Raw genomic sequence first — 23,259 nt, 5'->3', positions numbered from 1 at the left:
TGAATCAAGATTTGTAACAATTTTTAACATTTTTCACAATACTAGTGCATTCACCACATTTACCATATCATATACAATTTCTTATGCATGCATAACTTATAAAATCAAACTCTAATAGCATATAAATCTAATCTATCAATCACATGCATGAAAAGTAATCACATGACACAAAGATTTTGGTTACCCAGAAACACTTCAAGGTTAAGTTAAGACTGGGCTGGGGATGACACCCACAAATATTCACTACTATAATAATAAAGTTAACTTGTTATGGTTCCAATGCTTGACCATATCAAATGATCTACCCTATGAGGGGTTTTCGCTTTTGAAATCTTTTAAACTATTAGATCTCACCTTGCTAGAAGATTCCACACTTACAACAAACTAAGGACTTTGTTAGGAGATTTTCAAACATCTTTTAAGACCACTATGTTAAGAGATTTACCCAATACCAATATGTTAAAACTAATTTAGTACCTAATCCTCTGTCTTCTTTGATAGTTTTTCTTGGATATCCTCTTTTCAATTTGATCTAATCTCTTATATGATATAGCTTTTCTTCTCTTCACTACTTTGACTAGGTCACTTTCTTTGTTCTACAATAAAAGAACTCTTTTCCTCTTCTGCAATGTTCATACATTCACACATGAATTGTATGAAAAGATTGTTCACTCTTTCATATCACCATACACTTTGTCATACAAAAATAGGTCAAGTTCTTCCCTATTTAAAGATTTCTTAAAGAGTTTTCTAGATGCTTCTTTATTTTGCCTCTCCATTAGATTCATTCATCACTAAACATAGGGATCTATGATCCACATCATAAAATATGTAATGATCTTTGTAATAAACTCTACAAGTCTTAAATATCTTGTCTATGCTGGCCTTAAATAGTTTACCTCAAAGTTTGTATCATTTATAAATTGAATGTGAATTCTGTGTTGCTTAACATTTATTATTTTTGATACTTAGCACTCACTATATATGTTGTTGATGCTCAGTCTTTACTATTCTCAACACCTTCTTTGTAACTTGGCTTCAACATACTCAAACTACTTGGTTAACATTAGACCTATCTTACATTAAAAATACTCAGTGACCATAGGCTTGCTTGGCTCCTATAAAGCTTGGTATATACATGTTTATATATAATTCCTTACATGACTTGGCCTATATAGAGTACCTTGGTTGTAGTGATGGCCATCTAACTCTTCCTAGTACATGACTAAGTATTTGACACTAATAGACAACAATAGTTAGAGATATCACGAATCTCCCCCTTTGACCTTAGTGGGAAAAAACTTTGTCATGATTACATCATTTAAAATGCTAAAATGAGTACTCCCCCAGAGCCTATGATTTAGTTCAAAATAGAACTACAAAACTTTGACTATGTCAAATGAACAAATAATGAACAATATATATGCATGACTATAAGTAGGTTGATTATTTTAGTGTCATACCATGTTTTCCTTCTACATTTTGAACTCTAATCTCTAAATCTTGACTTGTTCGATTCAATACAGTTTCCCTTTGAATTTTCTTCTTTCCCCCTATTTATTTTTCTAATTTCCCCCTTTTCTTGTGACTTATTTCTGTTGTTGGGGTTGAATGGGTGGAATCCAACCATATTTGTCAATAAAAGGTTTTTGAACCTAGGTGATCATAGCAAGTGCATAATCCCAAGTGATTCTTATTGATTCCAAAATCTGATTTTGCAATTGTAACCTAGCTACCAAATCAATCAAACTATTAGCCACTAAAATATTATGATCTTCATTGATAAGATCTTGTGTTGATTTGATTGCTCTCTATATAACCTCCAAATGAGGTATCAACTATGATTGAATGGAGATCAAATTTGATCTCATGTTGATGTTAGTTTCCTGAAGCTCAACCAATTTTACTTGAGCATTCAATAACTTATTATAATAATTTGAACTAGATTCAAATGTCTACAAAATAATGTTGCCTGATTTCTTCATATCAGCCTAAATCTGATTGATGTATGCCTGAAGATCACTAGTGAATCTTGGTACATCACATAGAATATTGCACAAATGTTATACTTGTTGGTCAAAAGAATAGTCTTGACAATTGAGTATCAACACACTTAACCATTTTCACTATATATGCCAAGTACATAATGTATGCTGAGCCAGAATTTCAATAGGTGTCGAGCCACAGTTGGTGCCGAGCAAGTTAGAACGTAGTATGTACTGAGTGATCCATGAAATATTCATGTGCTAAGTAATCCAAAAATGGTTAGATGCCGAGCAATATAGAACATACATGTGTCGAGAAATATAGTGTTTAATAGGTGCTAAGAAAACTAGGAAAGTAATAGATGCCAAGCAATCCAAGAATTAGTTCATACCGAGCATCAGTAATATAATGAGTGATGAGTAACTCAGGATCAACATAAGAGTTTGTGTCATCACAAACTAAGATGTAAAATAGTTTTTTCATGACTCACAAAGGGATAAGAAGATAAGATTGAATCCTTACAATTACCTATGAAATTAGCATGTAGGCAATCAGAAAATTAGAGATAACATGCAACCAATAGGTGAAAACAAAGGATTTGAGTGACAATTTTAAGTTCATGATTGCATAGCTAACCCTAAGTCCACAATATCTTTATAGGAGACCAAAAAACCATGTTGAAGTTGTTGAAGAAGTTGTTGAGATCACTAAGAAAAGAGTTGAGAAGGTTATTGATGGAGTTATCAAATTGAAAAATAGAGCAATCAACAAAGGTGTCAAGGACTTAGTGAAATGGAGTACAAATATACATCTAGTTGATTATAATGGAGCAGGGGATACATTTAGAGATTAGATCAAGTAGAGATCAGAATGAGAAGAGCAGATCTAGTACCTAAATCCAATAATTTGAGATTGCATTCAATTAGATCAAATGTTCTAATACTCTCTCACAATTGTATTAGAGGTTGAAATCCTATGCTGATAGGTTATCTTAACAGCTAGGTAGGAGAACCTTTGGAGAAGGTCATGAAAGTCCTATTAAATTAGGTGGGTTGAATAACATATTGTAAATCCTTTAATAGGGTGGCACTTCATGTAAGTGTTTGTAAATCCTCTAACTAGGTCACTATTGACAAAGTGTAAAGCTTTTAACAGGGCATACCATCAAAAGTGGTTGAACATTGATTGTTGCAATAATTTTTTTGGGTATCATCCCCATCCTAGTTTTACCTTCTTATTCATGGAGGGTTTCTCAGTTATCAATCCTAGCATTGTGTGTTATTACATGTGATTAATTTTATGTTCTTTTATATGTTTACAAGCATGCAATTAGTTTTTCAGTTATATGTTTAAAGGAGAAAAAGGGTTAACAAGGTGTGGTACTTCTAATTCACTACCCCCCCCCTCAAAAGTACTCTTCCCATTTGAATATTCCAACAATTGGTATCAGAGCACTGGTTCTCACAAGGAGAAGCCTAACAGCTTGGAGAAAAAGGTCAGAAGCTGGAAGTCTTCAAACTTGGGAAGATCATTAACAATCAAGTGATTGATGTGCAACTAGCTCTACAGAAAGTAGAGGAAGCCAGGGAGGAACTGAGAAAATCCTTGAAAAGAAGGAAGGAGATAGCCATAGCTTAAAATGACATACACTACAATGAGATTGATACCACACAAGTGTTTTACAATGGAGATTCCGAGGAATTTGATGCAACAATAGCAAAATTAATGGAGAAAAATAGAGCACAAGCTGAAGAAATCAAATTAATCAAGCTTGAACAAGAATCACAAGCCATAATCCTTTGTGAAATGACTGAACAAAAGAAAAGAGCTATTGAAGACAAAGCCATGATAGTAGATGACAAGAAAAATCTCACCAATAGGCTAGAAGAGAAGACAATTGAATTTGAAAAGATCTCAAATATGCAACTAGATACCTTAAGCTAGATGATGAATGCTCATCATGAGCTAAACATGAATAATGAACAATTATAGAATGAATTGAAGAGAGAAAAGGAAATAGCAAAAAGTTACAACAAACCCAATGAGGCCATCAAGTACTCCGAGCAATTGGTGAAATCACCAAGGGCTAGTAATGATACTTTAGGACTTGGCTACATCAGCACTGAACAAGGAGAATCATCCAAGATTGCAGAAGAAAGAAGCAACAAAGGTAAGAACACTAAACCCGCTTGTCATTTTTGTGGTAAAAATGGACATACCTCTAATGTGTGTAGAAGCAAGAATAGTCATTAGCATGATAAGGCTACAAATGAAAACAAGTGCAAAAAGAAAGGACATTCAACACAAGACTATAGAACCAAGACCATGAGGACACCAAGATTTGAGGGTCACTGCTACAATTGCAAAAAGTATGGACATAAAGCATTTGAATGCATATCAAAGCCTATATGGACACCTAATTAGCTTGCAAGAGGAATCAATCATGCACATCACTACAATTGGGATTACAATACCAAGTATAGCTATCACTATTGTCAAAAGTATGGACACATTCCTGAAAATTGCATAAGGATACATTTCAAGGGAAGTTATAGCAGGTGGCTAAACTAAACTACATGTTTTAGTTGTTTGAAGATTGGTCATATCAGAAAAAACTATCCTACAAAGTCAAAAGCACCAAAGACTGAAGTCAACAAAGGAAAAGAGAAGATTGATGTTGAACAAATAAGAGGACAAATGAACAAGACATGGAAGAAGAAAGGTGAATGTAGCACATCAAATGGAGGGATCACTTCATCCAAGAGGTCAAGTGATCAAACCTCATACAATTAAGCACAAGACAGATACATGGGGCTAATACATATAAAGATGTATCATACATTAGCCCAAGAAAACATAGAAGTACTGCAAAAAGGAAATATGCATGAGAAAAGATGCCAAGTTAAAAGTTAGAAAATGATGTCGAGCTACCTTTGGTTGTCGAGTGAAACTCTAGTATATGCTGAGTTGAACAGTCTGGTGGATGCCAAGTAAGACATATTAGTGGCTATCGAGCAATTGACAATTTCAGTTGATGTGGAATAAGATGTGATAGTGGATGCCGAGTGTATAGCTATAATCACAAATGTAATAAATGCTAGGTTTTTAAACCTAATAAAGTTGAAAATTTTTCATTTTTGAATCATTTGAACACAAAGGCGATTCTACAGTAATCAAACAATGATTTGTAGTGATTCCAATTGTGATTCAACTCGATTTCATCAATTCATAGGTATTTCATTCAAGTGTCAAGCTACATAGAGTTTGAAAACTTATTTAATTTTAAACTCTAGTTTGGTAAATTATGGCATCTGGGTCAAAATCTACCAAAGGAAAGGAAGGTCTTGAAATTCAACTAGTCACTAATGAAGTCAAATAGCTTGAGTTTAGGCCCATCCTTGAAGTTTCCTATAAGAATGATCCCATTGGTACCCTATCTATAATACCTGATAAAGTTATTATGGTCCAAGATGTCAAAAAATGCTATAACTATAAGATTGGAGCCATAGGTGACTTAGAAATTGTCAATGCATTTGATAAACTGTGTGATAATGGAAAACTTAAAGATGAATTCTCTATAGTTGAGAATAAGGGTCTGACCAAAGCCCTAGTTTTTCCTACTATTTTCAAAATGGAATGGATACACATAGTGTTGAGCAGAATCCATGATGGAGCTTTTTGGTTAGAGATAGGGCCAGTGAAGTTTACAAAAAAAATTGTCCATAGGGTTACTAATATTCCAACCCTAGATTGGCCAAAAACCCTTAGAAGCGACAAAAGGGAAGCCATAAAGAAGAATACAGGTGCAAAATGGAATAATAGGGGAATGACAATAGACACCATTACATAACCCCTACTAGATTATACTGTGAGAGTCATATCCCATAAATTCTACTAGTCAAGTAGAATAAACAATGTACCATGTATTGCAATGGATGTAGCCTATTAATTAGTGAAGAAAGATCATACATATGATCTTACAGAGCTCATGTTACAGTAGATCAATGAGAATCTAGGAGCTATAAGGAAGTCTAAGAGAGCTCAATGCAAATTTGGCTCAATTTTGGTTTTTATGTTTTTCTATATTATGAAAGAATTCCCTTCAATAGGCAAGGTGAAATGGGATTAGAATAAGACCACTGTTAAGCAAATAAATGGATTCATTGAGCAGATGGGTCAGAATTTTGATGCCCAAATGACTAGCTATTTTGAGGACTTTAAGAAGTCCATGAAACAGAGCATGAGGATACCAGTCTCACTGGTAGAGAAACATGTAAAGGACATTTTCTTTCTTGTGGATATTGATTACACTTATATAGAAGTAGTCATACCTAGAGTGAGATGGCTTAGGCCACTAGGTTATGAACTTGATGTTGATCAGGCCTCAACAACAATAACAACATTACTTGCAGAAGATACTGACAAGGCAACAAAACATTTTGGAACTTATGATGTTGTTAAATCTAGAGTGGTCATAGATCTTAAAATGGCCACTGCAGTGAAGAAGAAGGACAAATTGATCAAGAAGGTCAATAAAAGATTTGGAGTTGGAGTAGTAGGTACTAATAAAGAAGAGGAAGTAGGAGAAGAACAAGATGATAGTGAAAATGAAGAGGAAGAGCCAAAGCAAGGGCCTCAACAATTGACACAAGGCTTAGGGGAGGATAACTAAGGTCACTAAAAGAAAGGCTAAAGCTCACCTTGCTCCTCAACCCAAGGCAAAGAAAGTGACAAAACCTACACCAAAGAAGCCTACTACCAAAGCCACCACCAAAGCTACAACACAAAAGGCCAAAGAAGAGGTAAAAAAGAAGAAGAAAGCCACCAAGAAGACTGATAAGGAGCCAAGAAAGAGAAGAAAATATGTAGCTCAACTTGACTTAGATGAAGAAAAGATAGAGACGGATGATAATAGTTAGTTCAAAGTGGTAAGTCATCCACCTAAGTCTTAAATTGATAAATTATGTGAAAAAATTAGGAATGGAGACTTAAAAGATTTGAAGAATTTAGATTTAAATAAGCTCACAAAGGAAGAACAAAATAAAATAGATGATTCTATGTATACAATGATGGCAGAGTACAAGCACACATCTCTAGAGCTAGATGGCTCAATGCCCAAGGAATTATATAAAACCATTGAAGATAAATGGTATTTCTATCTACAAATGGAAAAGGAAATAAGGTAGTCTAATTTAGCTAGATTGTTGCCTGATTTGACTAAGGGTCAAATAATTAATGTAGTCAAGAGGCACAATAGTAGATTTACTCCAAAGCATAGGGAATTTTTTATTTTGTAGAATAAAATTGAAAATGTTGTGAGAAAATCCACATAGTTGTGGAAAATAATTTATAAGAAAATTGATGATGTTTTTGATGAGGAATACAAGGCAAAAGCAAGTGCTAAGATAAAGGAAATAAAAACAATAGGAAAGAAAGGAGAAGAAAGGAAGGAAGAAGAGAAGAAGGTTGTGGCAAAGAAGAAAGTGGAAGAAGAAAAGAAAGATGAAGAGGAGAATAAAGAGGAGAAAGAGGAAGAAAAGGGTACAAATGAGCAGCAAGAACAAAGTGTGCAAGACACACAACTATCACCTCCTAGCCCTCCTCATGCTATTGTCGCACCTACAAAGAGTATAAAAATAAAGGATGTTATTGACACTTCTTGTCAAAATGTCAATCCTTTGATTGCAGAGAATCTTAGAAAGATCCTTGACCAATCAACACAAGCAACTAGATTATGTTCAAGCCCAATACTAGTCAGTGTTGATGAATTGCAAAAGTCAATAGTAGAATCTAAAGAAGTCAAGGTGCAAACACAAGAACCACTCTTAACCACTCAAAATATTGGACTCTTATTGCTTCCACCTCCATCTCCACCAAAAAAAATAGTAGATGCACTTCAAGTTCTAAGTGCAAAAACAGAGGTAGAAATAGGAAAAATAGAATAGCCAGCAAGCACACCCCTAGCCATTGATAGTGGAGAGGAGAAACAAGCTGAAGAGAAGGAAGAGATAAGAGATGAGAAGTAGACTACCATAAAAACTTTGGTTTAACTACCCAAAATAGGTACTCCCACTCAAAATCTTTAGAAGCCAAGCACTAAAATGCTAGCATTGCAAGTTAGAACACCAAGCTCGAGCTCAAAAAAAGTAGCCAGGAAACTTTAGTATGGAATTCTTGATCTTGATGAGGAAATCACAATACCTTACTATGAATCCAACACTCTCACTGATGAGAAGTGCACTGGATAGAAGAAGAAGACAAGATGTATTGAGAAAAGAATATAAATATAGGCAAGCACTGAATGAGATAAAGGACATCTTTATGGATTCCTTCATCTTGTAGACACCTGATGAATCAAGGCTAATAGTAGAGCAACTATCTGACATAGTTGATCAGGTGAGAAATGAAGACCATGATACAAATGCAACATTAATGGAATAATCAAAAAGGAAGTTCCAAGGAAAGGTAAATGAGAAAATATTTGGTGATAGCACTATCTCAAGTTGAGCTAGCTAAGAAATTAGAAAGAGTAAAGATTGTACTTAAGAATATATTCTCCCTATACAACAAGTTGTGTGATTTTTCCAACTTCACATAGGAGACTAGCCAGAGGATACTGAGCTTGGAGAGAAATCTAAAGATTTCTAGTATGCAACTCCCAAATAATCTAGCTCAAAGTGAGAAGTATTTTGCTCAAATGCTTCACACACAAAGAGAATTAGTTGTATTTACAGCAAAGGAGGCAAATACAAAAGCTAAGTTGATGCGAATTCAGTCGTCTATAACCCCTCACTTAGAGGTACTCCATAAGGAGAAAATGTATGCCAAAAAAATCCTCAAGAAAGATTCAAATCTTTCTACCTCAGATGGACTTGTACATCTAGTAGAAAAGATTGCCATCCAGCATAAGTCATTGGACATTGCACTAGCAAATTGGGATGCAGCTCTGTAAATACTCCTGGAGGTAAATAGCACATTTTTGGCTAAGCATGGTATTACTCCATAGAACCCTTTGACAGCAGTGTCAAAAAGGGGGAGAAATATGTATAGGGGAAGAAATAAGGAGATATATATATATATAAATATGGGAGAATACCAAATTTTTGAAAATTTTGAGCCATTTTTTATTACATTCTTTCATTCATTTTGAGAATAAAGTGGAAAGTTTGTAAATAACCAAAAAGGGGGAGACTAATTTTAGTCTCTAGAATGGACAAGGCATAATCAACTTAGGGGGAGTGATAAGGTATATTGTTACTCACAATATTTTTAAATTCTTGCATGTACACCGAGTAGATAAAGAATGTGCTCAATAAGGTTAAGTTCATAAATGCTTAGTTAAGTGTTTTTGACACTCATGTCAAAAGGGGAGATTGTTGGTCAAAAGAATAGTCTTGACAATTGAGTGTCAACACACTTAACCATTTTCACTATATATGCCAAGTACACATTGTATGCCAAGCCAAAATTTCAATAGGTGTTGAGCCACAGTTGGTGCCGAGCAAGTCAAAATGTAGTATGTGTTGAGTGATCCAGGAAATGTTCATGTGTCGAGTAATCCAAAAATGTTCAAATGGAAAATAATACAAAACATACATGTGCTAAGAAATACAGTGTTTAATAGGCGCCGAGCAAACTAGGAAAGTAATAGATGCCAAGCAATCCAGGAATTAGTTCATGCCAAGCATCAGTAATGTAATGAGTGCCAAGTAACTCAGGATCAACATAAGAGTTTGTGCCATCACAAACTAAGATGTAAAATAGTTTTTACATGAATCATGAAGGGATAAGAAGATAAGATTGAATCCTTACAATTACCTATGAAATCAGCATGCAACCAATTAGAAAATTGGAGACAACATGCAACCAATAGGTGAAAATAAAGGATTTGAGCAGGAATTTTAAGTTTGTGATTGCATAGCTAACCCTAAGTCCACAATATCTTTATAAGGAGACCATGAAACCATGTTGAATTTGTTGAGATTGATAAGAAAAGAGTTGAGAAGGTTATTGATGGAGTTATCAAATTGCAAAATAGAGCAATCAGAAAAGGTGTCAAGGACTTAGTAAAATGGACTGCAAATATACATCTAGTTGATCAGAACAAAGCAAGGGATACATTTAGAGATTAGATCAAGCAAAGATCAGAATGAGAAGAGAAGATCTAGTACTTGAATCTAGTAATTTGAGATTGCATTCAATCAGGTTAAATGTTCTAATACTCTCTCACAATTGTATTAGAGGTTAAAATCCTATGTTGATAGGTCAGCTTAACAGCTAGGTAGGAGAACCTTTGGAGAAGGTAATGAAAGTCCTATTAAATTAGGTGGGTTTAACAACCTATTGTTAATCCTTTAACAAGGTGGCACTTCATGTAAGTGTTTGTAAATCCTCTAACCAGGTCACTATTGACATAGTGTAAAGCCTTTAACAGGGAAAACCATCAGAAGTGGTTGAACATTGATTGTTGTAGTGATTTTTGTGGGTATCATCTCCACCCCAATTTTAACTTCTTATTCATGGAGGGTTTCTTGGTTATCAATCCTGGTGTTGTGTGTAATTGCATGTGATTGATTTTATGTTCTTTTATATGTTTACATGCATGCAATTTGTTTTTCAGTTATATGTTTAAAGGAGAAAAAGGGTGAACAAGGTGTGGTACTTTTGATTCACACCCCCATCATAAGTACTCTTCCCTTTTGAATATTCCAATAGTACTTGCTGAATTAATCTGACTATGTTCTATATACATTGTTAAAATTGAACTTTCTTCTTGAAAATAGTTGTAGAGACTTTTTCCACAACCTTATTCTCAAATTTCTTTACTGACCAATCCATCAATTTTTCATTAGTTTCAATATCTCCAGCATTTATTTTCTCAACAATATTTACAAGTTGAGAAATGATTAGGGCTTGCTCATCAATGTTTTTATATATCAAATGCCACAAAAAAAAATCTTTAACATCATGCAATACCTACTTCTTTTGATGTTCTCTTCTTAGCTCTTCCCACTTCTTCTTCTTAGCCAAAATTTCTTGCAATAAAATTATTTTCTCAAGAGTGATATTTTTCAAATCCAATTGTGGGATATCAATTACTTCATACATACTAACTTCGATATCTAGTGAGTTGTCTTTTATTGTTTTCCTTGTGCAAGGTGTAGAAGTGTTGTTGCTTGGCGTTACTTTGGGAGATGGTGAGGGGGTATCACCACTCGGTCTTGCTTGTACATTAGTGCTAGAAAATAATAGGTGCACTCAACACTATTTTATTTTCCTCTTTATTTACCTCAATGTGAGGTTCTGTAACATTTGACCCTTCTTGACCTTTGGTAGGAATGTCTTCACTTGTGTATTTATTAGTTTCTCCTACCTCTTGCTCCTCCTTGTCTACATCTGAGGGCTTCTCTAGAGTGTCAGGGGTGTCGACATGAATTAGTGACATGCTTCTTTATGAAATTGGCATGCCTGAACTCATTTCATCTCTCTCATCATCTTGAATAGTAACAATCTCAATATCCATTGCTTTAGTTGTGAGACCAAAAATACTTTTTCCAAAGTAACTCATTCTATTGAATTACAAATTCAGTCTTATTTTGCAATATCATAAAGATTTTGAATTTATGAACAAATATGTTCCTGTATCTCTCCAAAAATGTATCCTTATTTTCTTGTGATAGATTAGGCATAACCTTGGCTAATGTCCCAATTCTAATGTTTTTCTCTTCTTATGTTGCACATTTCCACCTTCTATCAAGTTGATTGGAATTTTGTTCTCTAATTCACAAGTTGCCAATATGTAATTTTCCATCATATCTACCATGGCTTCTTCAATCTTAGATTTGTCCTCATCATTTAATGTATCCTATTTTACATACCCAAAACCAAATAAACTTATAGATCCTCAAATTATAGTGCACACCTCATCAATAGCTTTGGTTCTTCTTATAATTGGTCCCTTAACCAATCTTCTTTTCTTTGGTTTTGAACTTCTTGACTCTATGGTTTCCATTTCTTTTGCTTTCCTTGCAGATTGCTTGCAACTAGCTACTATCACCCTGACCCTTGGTTTGGTTGTTAGTGGAGGAGAGAGGGGTGTCACTACTAGCTTCTTTGTAGTTCCTATTGGCATTAAGTTATTATTGCCATTAGTGACAACACTTATCTATATCAGTATAGCTACTAAGCCCAACACTTAGTTTCCTATGCTCACCAAGCATTCTAGTGTTAACCAAGCTTTGAAGTGTTTAGTAGTTTACATTGAGTAGAATAGTGGCTATCGAGTGAATATAGGAAATGTGAAGCTTTAGAGTGTCTACCAAGCTTCGTAGTGTCTACCAAGCAGTAAGTTTGTGTCATGGAAATTCAGTGTAAATCAAGCATTGGAAGAAGTAGTGTTTACCGAGTGAAGCAAGGTAAACTCAGCATGTGGTATCTACAGAGTGAAACTACATCTACCGAGTCACCAGTGGTCACCAAGTTTAGAACTACATCGAGTGATTAGTATGGACCGAGCCTTCACTTCTACCGACTGCATGACAATGCCATGTAATGCAGTGGATGCTAAGTATCAAATGGTCACCGAGTTAGTTCAATGAACCTGAGTTATTTACTATTGGGCTGACTTTGTAACATATTGTTCACTTGTATTTTTGCTAACCTTGTAGTTTTGTAAATTGGAAAGGTATATATGTAAGATGCATTATAATATATCAATATATCAAAGTAAAATGAAGTATTTTTGAGAAGTGCATGTGATGGATTATTAGTAGCAGTTTAAGGAATGCAACAAGGTTAATACAGAAGCAGAAAAGTCATATCTATCACATAAGGTGATCATTGCATAAAGGATCTTATTAGCAATCAGTTGTAAGTAGATCCACTTCTTCATCCTAATAGTTGAATCAATTTCTAAATCCTTTAACAAGGTAGACTTAATAGCCTTTGTATAAATCTCTTAACTGAGTGCATACTTCATTGTATGTTTGTAAATCCTCCAACAAGGTGGGCCTAGTAGTCCTTTGTGCTCCTAATAGAGCAGATCACTAGAAGTGGTCAACGTAAGCCTTAACAGGCCAACTTTGTTCTATAGTAGTAAATTTTTGTGGATACCATCCCTACCCTAGTTTTACTTTCTATTTGGAAGGTTTTTGGGTCACCAAAAACATTGTGTTCTTTTGTGTGATGAATGTTTTATCTTTCGGTACTAATGTATGAATTAGTATAGATGGATTTGTTGTGAATTTAAAGAAAAGTTTTGAAGTTACTGATTCATCCCTCCCCTCTCAGTAACTTATCAAATCCTGAATATTTCTAATAGTTCCTTTATCCTTCTTGCTGGGTGGTGTGACAACAACTACGGCTTTATTCATGACTCCTCCTCCTTCTTCCTTTTACTCATCACCACTATCTTTTTCTACATCTTCTCCAAGACATTGAGTAATCTGCAAAGGTTCCTTGCTCATGCCCTAGGTACCTAACTTTTCCTCTAGGTCTTCAATCATTTTCTTCCTTTTCTTTTTACTTGGAAGCTATCTTGATATCTATTGTAATTCTTGCCTTAACTTCTTCATACTTTCCAAAAGGTTCAACTTTAGTATCAATATCTTATTTCAATAATATAAGAATATTTGCATTTACTATATCACTATCAACCTCATAATCAAATGTTGCTAGCCATGCATTTCTCGGCTTCACTACCTGCACATATGTGTTATTTGTATCTACTAAGAAACATACATCATTGTAATGTCTTATTACCAATTCTTTTGGTATTTTCATCCTTATCTTTATTCTTTGTTTGAATTCTTCAAAATATGTATCTATGACATTCTCAAAATTCTCTCCTAGTTGAGCTATGTATTCATTGATTTGCATTGTCGCTGGTTTCCTTGACCCCAAACAATATCACCAATACCAGGAAAATACTTCTAAATATAAAAGAAAATACACATAACAAGTGATTTGAACTTACATATTGAGTTCTTTTCCTTCCTGATAGATGTCTATTTTTCTGCTAATTGTAGTCTATGCAACTCAGCAAGATCATATTCATGATCTTTCATGACTATCTTTCATTCTTGATCCACTATCATATATAACACACTATTCAATCTGTTAGATTGATAGAATTTGTGAGCAATCACTCTCATTGTGAATTCAACCAATGGATTAGAAATTCTTGTGATGTATAACCCTTAGCCATTCCACTTAGCTTCTATGTTTGCTTCAACTTATTTTTGATTGAGACTTCACATAGCCTTCTTCTTATCTAATGTGGGATAACTAATAACCTTTTGAATCATCTTCTTGGTTATCTCAATTGGTCCATTGTGTAGAAAAAACTTCATGTTGTGGATCCTACTTAATACAACCTTGATGCATTCGATCTTAAAATTTCTTGGGAAATCTAGGGCACAAGTTAACACTTTCCTCTCAAAAATTTTGAATTCCTCCTTTGAATCTCCTTCATCACATAATTTCTCATAAAATTTTTGAATCTCATAATCAACTACTTCTCCAATCTTGTACATGTAGCAACTCTACACATCGTGTATCATGATTACATTAGGTGGTATTGAAGGTAACACAATCATTGAGTCACCTTTCATTGGGATCTTAGGAATAGTATAAAATTTAGGTGGAGGACAAACGTCACTCCTCACCTATTGAATATTACTAATTTCTACTCCTTGAGTCTTTCTTGTGGATGATGAAGCTTCTATTTTTCTCTATGATAGGGTTCATAAACTCTCTTCTCACTAGATCACTCGACACTACTTCAATCTTCAATCAAACAATCTTCTTGTCTTATATTTTTTGTTAAATTGCCTTAAGATCTCTTTCTCGCTCAAATCACTTTGTGCTCTCAAATTTTATATGCAAATATGAACTAATGTCTTCAAATTTTGATAAATACTTCCTTCTACTTGATTTAGGTTCTCCATTAATGTTGTGTACTCTAGTAGGTGGAAGCCAACTATCTCAGTCAATATTAAGTCTTCAAACTAGGACTTCACTATTAAGCTTGGTCACTCCCATCTAACTCAGCCTATACACCATCTTACCTTTTGAAGTACTTGGTCCATATTGCAATGCTTAGTCAATATATAAAATTCTACTAATGTTTGACATTGTCTATATAAATAATACTAGTCCTTTTATAGATCTATTCTTATGCATCTTTACTTGTGTAGATACATGAACTTTAGCACATTTTATGTTAGGAACTAATGTAAGATGTATCATTAGATATGCAGATCCATGCATGCCTTTCTTTCTTAGTTTGAAGTAATGTGATCATGTTCTCCACTGGATTGGGTGATCTCAACTCCATTTGTTCCTCTACTTCTATCTTCTTCCTTTTTCTACCATGTTTGATTCATCTCCTTCCTTGTTTGATCAATGTACACTTTGCATTTATCCTTGGTATTGTTGTGATTTGTTGTTGGTACTTGAGTGCTATAGTATTTTCTTGAATGTCAAATCTTGTGACATTTGATAGTTGTAATAGTAGCCTTCAAATATATGTGTAGTAGATGGATTCTTAATTCTTGATATACACTCATGTAATTAATGTCCTTGCTTCTTGTAGCAAAAACAATAACCAGTAAAATTAGGTTTAGGAATTTGCATACCATTTTTGCTTCTGCAAATATTTGTAGTATGACTAAGTTTTCCACAATGATAACATATTGGTTTCCCCTTTGACTTTGCATTTCTCAGTTCTCCACTCTTGGATGATTCTCCTTGCCCAATAGATGAAAGTCTTGATCCAAAAGTGTTGCTATATGACCTCATTATTTCTTCAAAGTATTTGATTTCTTTAATAGGCTTGTTGAATCCTTCCTCATATTCTTTCTTTGTTTTTAGTTCATTCTTTAGTAGATCATTCTGTGATATTAGATTTACTATTTCCACATCCTTTTTGTTCAACTCTTGATTTTCAAACATCAGTTAATTGATCATGTCTAGTTGAGTGTTTGTGAGCTTTTGTACATCATATATATCCTTTCTTCAAGTCTAGTTTTCATTTACCTTTTTCTTCCTTAGAAATAACCTTGTCTTCCTTAGCTTTCTTTTTTATCTTGGTCACTTCACATAGCCTCACTAATTGAATCTCATGTTCCCTATTGTGATGTGAAGCCTAATTAGACTCGGAGGTTTATTTAGCATGGTTTTCTCCCCATATTATTTCTACATGGGTTTGGGGGCAGCGCCCCCAAGACAAGGTCAAATGGGGTCCTAACCTTATATTATAAAAGGTGTCAACTATTATTTTCCTATTAGATGACTTATTCTATCCCTAATTTTTTAAGTGGTAAAAAGATTGTATAAAAAGGCTTAGGGTTAGGGATTTTCATAATGTAATGATGATATTGTAGCTTCTTGTAGTAGTATTGAGCTATAAGGGATTGCGGATTGTAATAACTGGATAATAATAATATTGGACTTGTTATTGGAAAATGTAGCCCAAGGATTGGGTGAACCACGTTAAATCTTGGTGTCTTGTGTTCTTTTCTATATGATCTATTACTTTATGATATTATTTATATTTGCATATAATTTTTATTTCTATCGGAGGTTAATCCTAACATTCCCATTTAGTCCTCTAAATTCTTCATTCAGGAGTCTATACTTTTCTAATAGATCTATAGATGATGTGTCATTTAAATTTACTATTTCAAATAGTCCTCTAGTTTTAATTTCTTCACAATGAAACTGTTTATCTTGAATAGCCAATTTGTTTATCCTTTTTAGGGTTTTCTTTAGTTCTTATCTTGATGTCTCAAGTTTTTGCAATATGAGTTGGATGTTAATCACATGTTTGTAACTTCTCCAAGAGAACCCAGCTATGATACCACTTATTGGAAGTCTTGATTGGAAATAAAGATACTAAGAGGTGGGGGGAGGGGAGTGAATTGGGATCTATAACACGCTTTAACTTTTTTCACAATACTAGTGCATTCACCACATTCACCATCTCATATCCAATTTCTTATGCATGTATAACTTATAAAATCAAAATTTCATAGCATATAAATCTAATCTATCAATCACATGCATGCAAAACATATTTTGGTTACCTAGAAACACTTCAAGGTGATGGTAAAGTTGGTTAATGCAAGAACTGTCAAATTGGCAAAATGGGAATGACTAATTTTAAAAGCAAAAACTATCAATCTGAAGATATCTTGAAAATTGTGCATACTAATTTGTGTGGACCTATTGGAGTAGAATGTTATAGTGGAGAAAAATTCTTTACTCTTTTTGTGGATGACACTTTATTTACAAGGAATGATGATCTATGCAAAGAATTTTTAGAGCAAATGAACAAAGAGTTTGAAATGTCTCTGTTTGGTGAGATTAAGTTCTTTGTTGGATTTCAGATACAATAGATCAAGAATTGTATCTAAATCACTCAATCTAAGTATATCAAGGAGATAGTCAAGAAGTTTGGTATGGAAGATTCAAAACTAGTTGGTACCCCCATGTGTATTGGACTGAAGCTTACCAAAGATGATGATTCCAAGGAGGTAGATTAGACCTTATATAGATAAATGATTGGGTATGTAGTTCATACAAGGCCTAATATTGCTCTTACAATTGGTATAGTGGCAAGATTCTCAACAAAACCTAGAGAAAATCATATGTTGGTAATCAAAAGAATCTTGAGATATTTGAAAGGCATTGAAGACTATGGTTTATGGTATAAACTTGGAGGAAATCTAGACCTAAAAGTGTTTACTGATGTTGATTAGGTAGGAAATCTTGATGACAAGAAGAGTACAAGTGGTGGATTATTTTTTCTTGGTAAAAGGTTGGTATCTTAGACAAGAAAAAACCAAAATTGCACATCTCAATCCATGGATGAAGTAGAATATGTTACAACAACAATAAATTGCTCTAGTATTGTTTGGTTTAAATAGTTGTTGGAAGGCATGAAAGTTGAGATCAAAAAAACAGTTGTCATTTTTTGTGATAATACAAGTGCAATTAACATATCAAAGAATCCAATGATGCATTCCAAAACCAAGAATATTGCTATAATTTTTTTTTTTTTAGAGAACTAGTGTAGGACAAAGAAATTAGATTGGAATATGTCCATACAAAAGAACAAATTGTAGACATATTTACCAAGTCATTACTTAAGTATGCATTCTTGTATCTAAGAGGCAAGTTAGGGGTCATTCCCCTATCTAAAGCTCACTAAATAAAGCTTTAGTGATGCATCAATAGAAGCCTAGTTGAAGATCAATTAGTTGATGCAACATAGTCAAAAGAGAACATTTCATATGAATCAGTACTCAAGGTACATTGATACTCATTTGGTATGTGTTGTCAAAGAGGGAGAGTTTACTGTCATACCTTTTTGAATTTTTTTTGAAGAAAGAAGTTATGTAATTCCTTCATAAAGGGAGATTACTTCATGAAAGAAGAAGTTTTTGATGTAAAATCTAAGAGGGAGAAACTTTCTATCAAGGAAAGTCTTGTTCTCAAATTCCATTGTGCTATGACATGTTGTGTTGCCATCAAAGCCAAAGAGGGAAATTGTTAGATTGTATGTTGTCTTTGATGTTACACAAATGCCATATCATTGTCATTCAGTGCTTATTGAGCTCACTTGGTTAGCAAGATAGTTTTCTTGTCTACTGAGCATTCTTAGAGATTACTTTGCAAAGACAGTGTCTATCAAGCTCACTCGAGCATTGAAGGAAATTATGGTAGGAAGCAGTGTTAATCAAGTTCTCATGGTTGATGAAGGAAAGTTGGATAGAGTTCTCACCAAGTTCACTCGGTTGCCAAAGGACTTTGCAAGTTCACAGTGTTAACCAAGTTTTTGTTGGTTAACATAGGAGATCATGTTAGGACTAGTGTTTATCGAGCTGGGTTGGCTATCGAAGGATTTTGTTGATTTGTGATATGAAGTTTAAATTATTTCAAGTATTGATTTCAGCCAACTATGATGATGATTATTGGTCATTGTTCTAAATGATATAAATATAAGGTCAAGTTGTGATTTTCAGTAGTATGCAAGTGTATTGATTGATTAAGAAGGAAAGTGTGTGAGCAAACTTGAAAGATGGTTAAATATCCTTGTGGAGCAGCAAAGTAATATTTGATTAGGAAGAATCAAGCTTTTGTGAATAGAATAGAGATCTAGATTCAACAATTTAGTTGCATCTCAAGTAGATCATTTCATTGTTACTTTCTTACCATTTTAGCAGTGATCCAAAATCTCTTAACAGAGTTGGTTTAATAGCTAGTTGTAAATCTTCTAACAAGGTGACAGTTCCATTGAATTGTTTTAAAGACCTCTTATAAGGCCACTTCTAACAAGCTAATTAAATCCTCTAATAAGGTCACACCTAACAATGTGTTTTTGTAACCTTCAACTAGGTTGGCTCCTAATAGGGCTCACTTCAGAAGAGTGAAAACAATAACTAGTTACATTGGTGATTTTTCTCATATTGGGTTTCTATGTTAAATATAATGTCTCTTGTGTTCATTTCTTTTCTCTCATGTTTGCAAATCATTACTAATTGATGTTAGAATAGTTAAATTAAAACATAATCTGCATTTACAAAGTTAAGGCATTTGTTAGTATGTTTACCAAGTGACATCAGTAATTAGTTTTATCAGACATCTAAAAGATCTATGTAAATATTTTTGTGGTAACTGATTCACCCCCCTCTCAATTAATCCATCTATATTTCCAACAAATTTTACCAATGTAAACTAAGTTGAGCACTGCTTACCAAGTTCGCAGTTCATGTGATATGTGTCTAGTCTTAACTGGGCTACTCTATGTTAACCAAGTGACTCAATGTATGCCAAGTTTGCGAAGAATCTAGCGTTGATTGAGCTATGTAGTGAGAATCAAATGATTTATTTTATATGCCAAGTTTCACAATATTTTCTGGGTCACTAGTGCAGACTGAGTTCAAGACTACTTAGAAGTGATCAGTATGGACATAGCTTCTACATCTACCAAGTAGATGATGATGCCGAGCATTAACAGTGGATGTCATGTATTAGAACCTCATCAAGTCAGTCTTTAGAGCCTAAGTTTCTACTCTTTGGCCAACTTTTTAATATTTGTGTAAACTTGTATTATGGGTGACTTTGTAATTGTGTAATTGGATTGGTATATATGTAATGTATTCTATCACATCCAATGTAATGGAATGAAAAAAAATATTAAGAGAGAAGAGTCAATTAAAAAGGCTACAATAGTATAAGGAGCAACAAGGATTCATCTATAATAGAAGGTGATTTGTACACTCAGAGAAATCTCATTCAACAAACCTAGTTGTAGACCAGAGATCAACTACTACTTCATCCTAATAGGTGGATCAATCAAATGCTTTAACAAAGTAGACCTAACAGTCTGATATAAATCTTTTTAATTGTAATAGATTTCCACAATCCATGCTATTCTATTTATGTTTCTAGGTGAGATTGTGTGTAAACTTACACACAATCTCACCCAGAAACATAAATAGAGTAAATCTCTTTATCAAGTGCATACTTCATTGTATGTTTGTAAATCCTTTTTCAAGGTGGATCTAGTAGTCCTTATTGCTCCTAATAGGGTAGATCATCAAAAGTGATCATTGTTAATAGGCCAACTTTATACTATATTACTAAAGCTTATGGGTACCATCCCCACCCCAGTTTTACTTTCTATTTGGAAGGTTTCTAGGTCACCAAATCTTGTGTTAAAGTGTTATGTATGCTTTCATGTTTTCAGTTTCTTATGCATGCAATTAGATCAGGATTCACATAAATGATTAATTGCTAATCAAGTTAAAGTTTTATTGGTTACTAATTCACCCCTCCCCTCTTAGTAACTTAGCTTGTTATAATATTTCCAACAATTGGTATCAGAGCATTGTGGTTCTAGGAGAAAAGTTTAACAGATTGAGCAAAGATCAAAGAAAATGGAGGTACTCAGACTTGACAAGGCTATTGACAATGAGAAGAAAATTTGGAATTAGCCATTGGACAACTCAAGAAAGCAAAAGAGAAAATCTCTCAATCACCAAAAAGAAAAAAAGATCTTGCAATCTAGATGAATGATTCACTCTATATTGAAGAAAAAATTGAAGACATCCATTCAAGAAATTCAAATGAAGCTGATGATGTAATCAAAGAACTATTGGAAAAGATTAGTACTTTTCAAGAAGAAGTAAGAAAACTAAGAAGAGAGCAAGAATTTCAGTCAATAAGATTATGTGAAGTCATAGAAGAGAAAAAAAAGATAAGAGAAGAGATGGAAGGAAAGAACAATGAAATTCAACACCTATCCCTTTAGCAAACAGACTTCATTGATTAGCTCACCCATGCAAATGAAGAAATCATGAACCTAAGATTAGAAAATGAAATATTGCTCAATGATATAAACACTAAAAAGTATGCCAATGAAAGAATGATGAAATCCCAAGCAGACATGAATCAATTGAATGAGAAAAATCATTATAGAGTAAAAGGAAAAGTAAGAATTGGATACATTGAATAAGGTGAATCATCCAGGCAAGGAGCTCAAAAGAATAAACCTACTTGTAGTCACTATGGTAAGATATGGCATACTTCAAATAGATGTTGGAGCAATGGAAAAGCAAAATTCAATGAAAAATGCTACAATTGTAATTAGCATGGTCATAGAGCTAATGAATGCAAAGAGAAACTAAGATTTGAAGGAAAATGTCACAAATGTAAGAAGCATGGGCACAAATCATTAGAATGCAAATATGAGATATTAAATCCAATAGAACAAATTGTAAAAGCTATATTTGGTTGGGACTATAATAGTTGGTGCAGATGCCATTACTGTGGAGAATTTGGACACATTGGAATGAATTGTGAAAAACATTACTTAAGGAAAAGAGATACTACCAAAAGATGTTTCATTTGTATAGAACTTGGTCATCTTGCTAAGAACTATATGAATATTGGAAGAATTGAAGATAAAAAGAAGGCAGAAGCTGATAACATCATTAAAAAAATGAGACAACAATGGGTTCCAAAGTCTACCAAGAATGCAAGTCCAAGCAATGAAGATCAAGTCATTCAAGAATTGAGTGACTCCACTATTTCCACTTGATTTCTCAATGGAGGACTGAACTAGGTTACTAATAAAGATATCTAAATCAGTTCTAGTTGACAAGACAAAAGATCCATATCAGCATTCAAGATGCAAAGGGATCACCAAGCAAGAAGTACTAACTATCACCGAGTTATTTTCCTTACCAAGTGAGTTTAGGTCATTGATTTTATCGAGCAAGGTCAGGAGTTACTAAAACTTATGTGGCTAGCAAATAATGGAAGACTATATTGAGTATTCAATGCAAGAAAAGTGGATGATAGTCTGTCAATTTGATCTAACATTCATACTAGGCATTTATGGCAGAATTTGATAAAAGGAGCGAAATCAAAGTCATTATTATGTTGAATTTTTGAAGAGCAAATTGTGTAGGGCAGTCTTCAAGAGAATTTAAGCAATTTGAGAGAATTTTTACTAAATTTTTTTGATTCTCTCAAACCCTACTAAGTGAAGATGGTAGCTACCAGCAACAAAGCAAAGCGAGGTTCAAACATGCTAGTTCATGATGTAGAATGGAAGGCACCGAATTTTAAACTCACTCCTATAGTCACTGAAACCCTAGATCCAAGTGGAGTGTAGTCACAAATCCCTCCTAACGTACTATTGATCAATGGCATTCATTCTCATTTTAAATGTGTGATTCAAGATATGGAAACACTAAAGATGGATGAATACTTAAAGGGGTTATGTGTTGATGGCATATTGAAACCTGAGTATCAACATTTGGAAACTAAAGGTTTAACCCATATTCCTCACATGCCATGAAATTTTCAAGTGAAATGGATTAGATTCATCCTCAGTCATGTGGATAATGGTTAGCTATGGCTAGAGCAACTAGTTTTGATCACAAAAAAATGATCCACAGGATCACTGGTCTCCCAATGTTGGCAAAAGAAAAAATGACTAAAACCCTAGGTCGGGTTGAACTAGAGAAGAAAACCCTAGCCAAGTGGGATGGAAGGGGCATGAAAATAAGCAATGTCACTAACATAGAGTTGAAGTTTGGTATTCATATCATTGCACACAAGATCTACAGTTTGAGCAGATTAAATAGTGTGCCATGTGAAGTTGTAGACTTGGCTTATAAAGTACTCAAGAATAATATTTATCTTGACCTTGCTGAGCTACTATTAAATCAATTCAACAAGAACATGGAGAGCATTAGA

This window comes from Cupressus sempervirens, chromosome 3 (genome assembly GCF_028749045.1).
Source record: "Cupressus sempervirens isolate cs-2001-9-10 chromosome 3, ASM2874904v1, whole genome shotgun sequence".
NCBI classification, from domain to species: domain Eukaryota; kingdom Viridiplantae; phylum Streptophyta; class Pinopsida; order Cupressales; family Cupressaceae; genus Cupressus; species Cupressus sempervirens.
Note: the sequence above shows the minus strand (reverse complement) of the source record.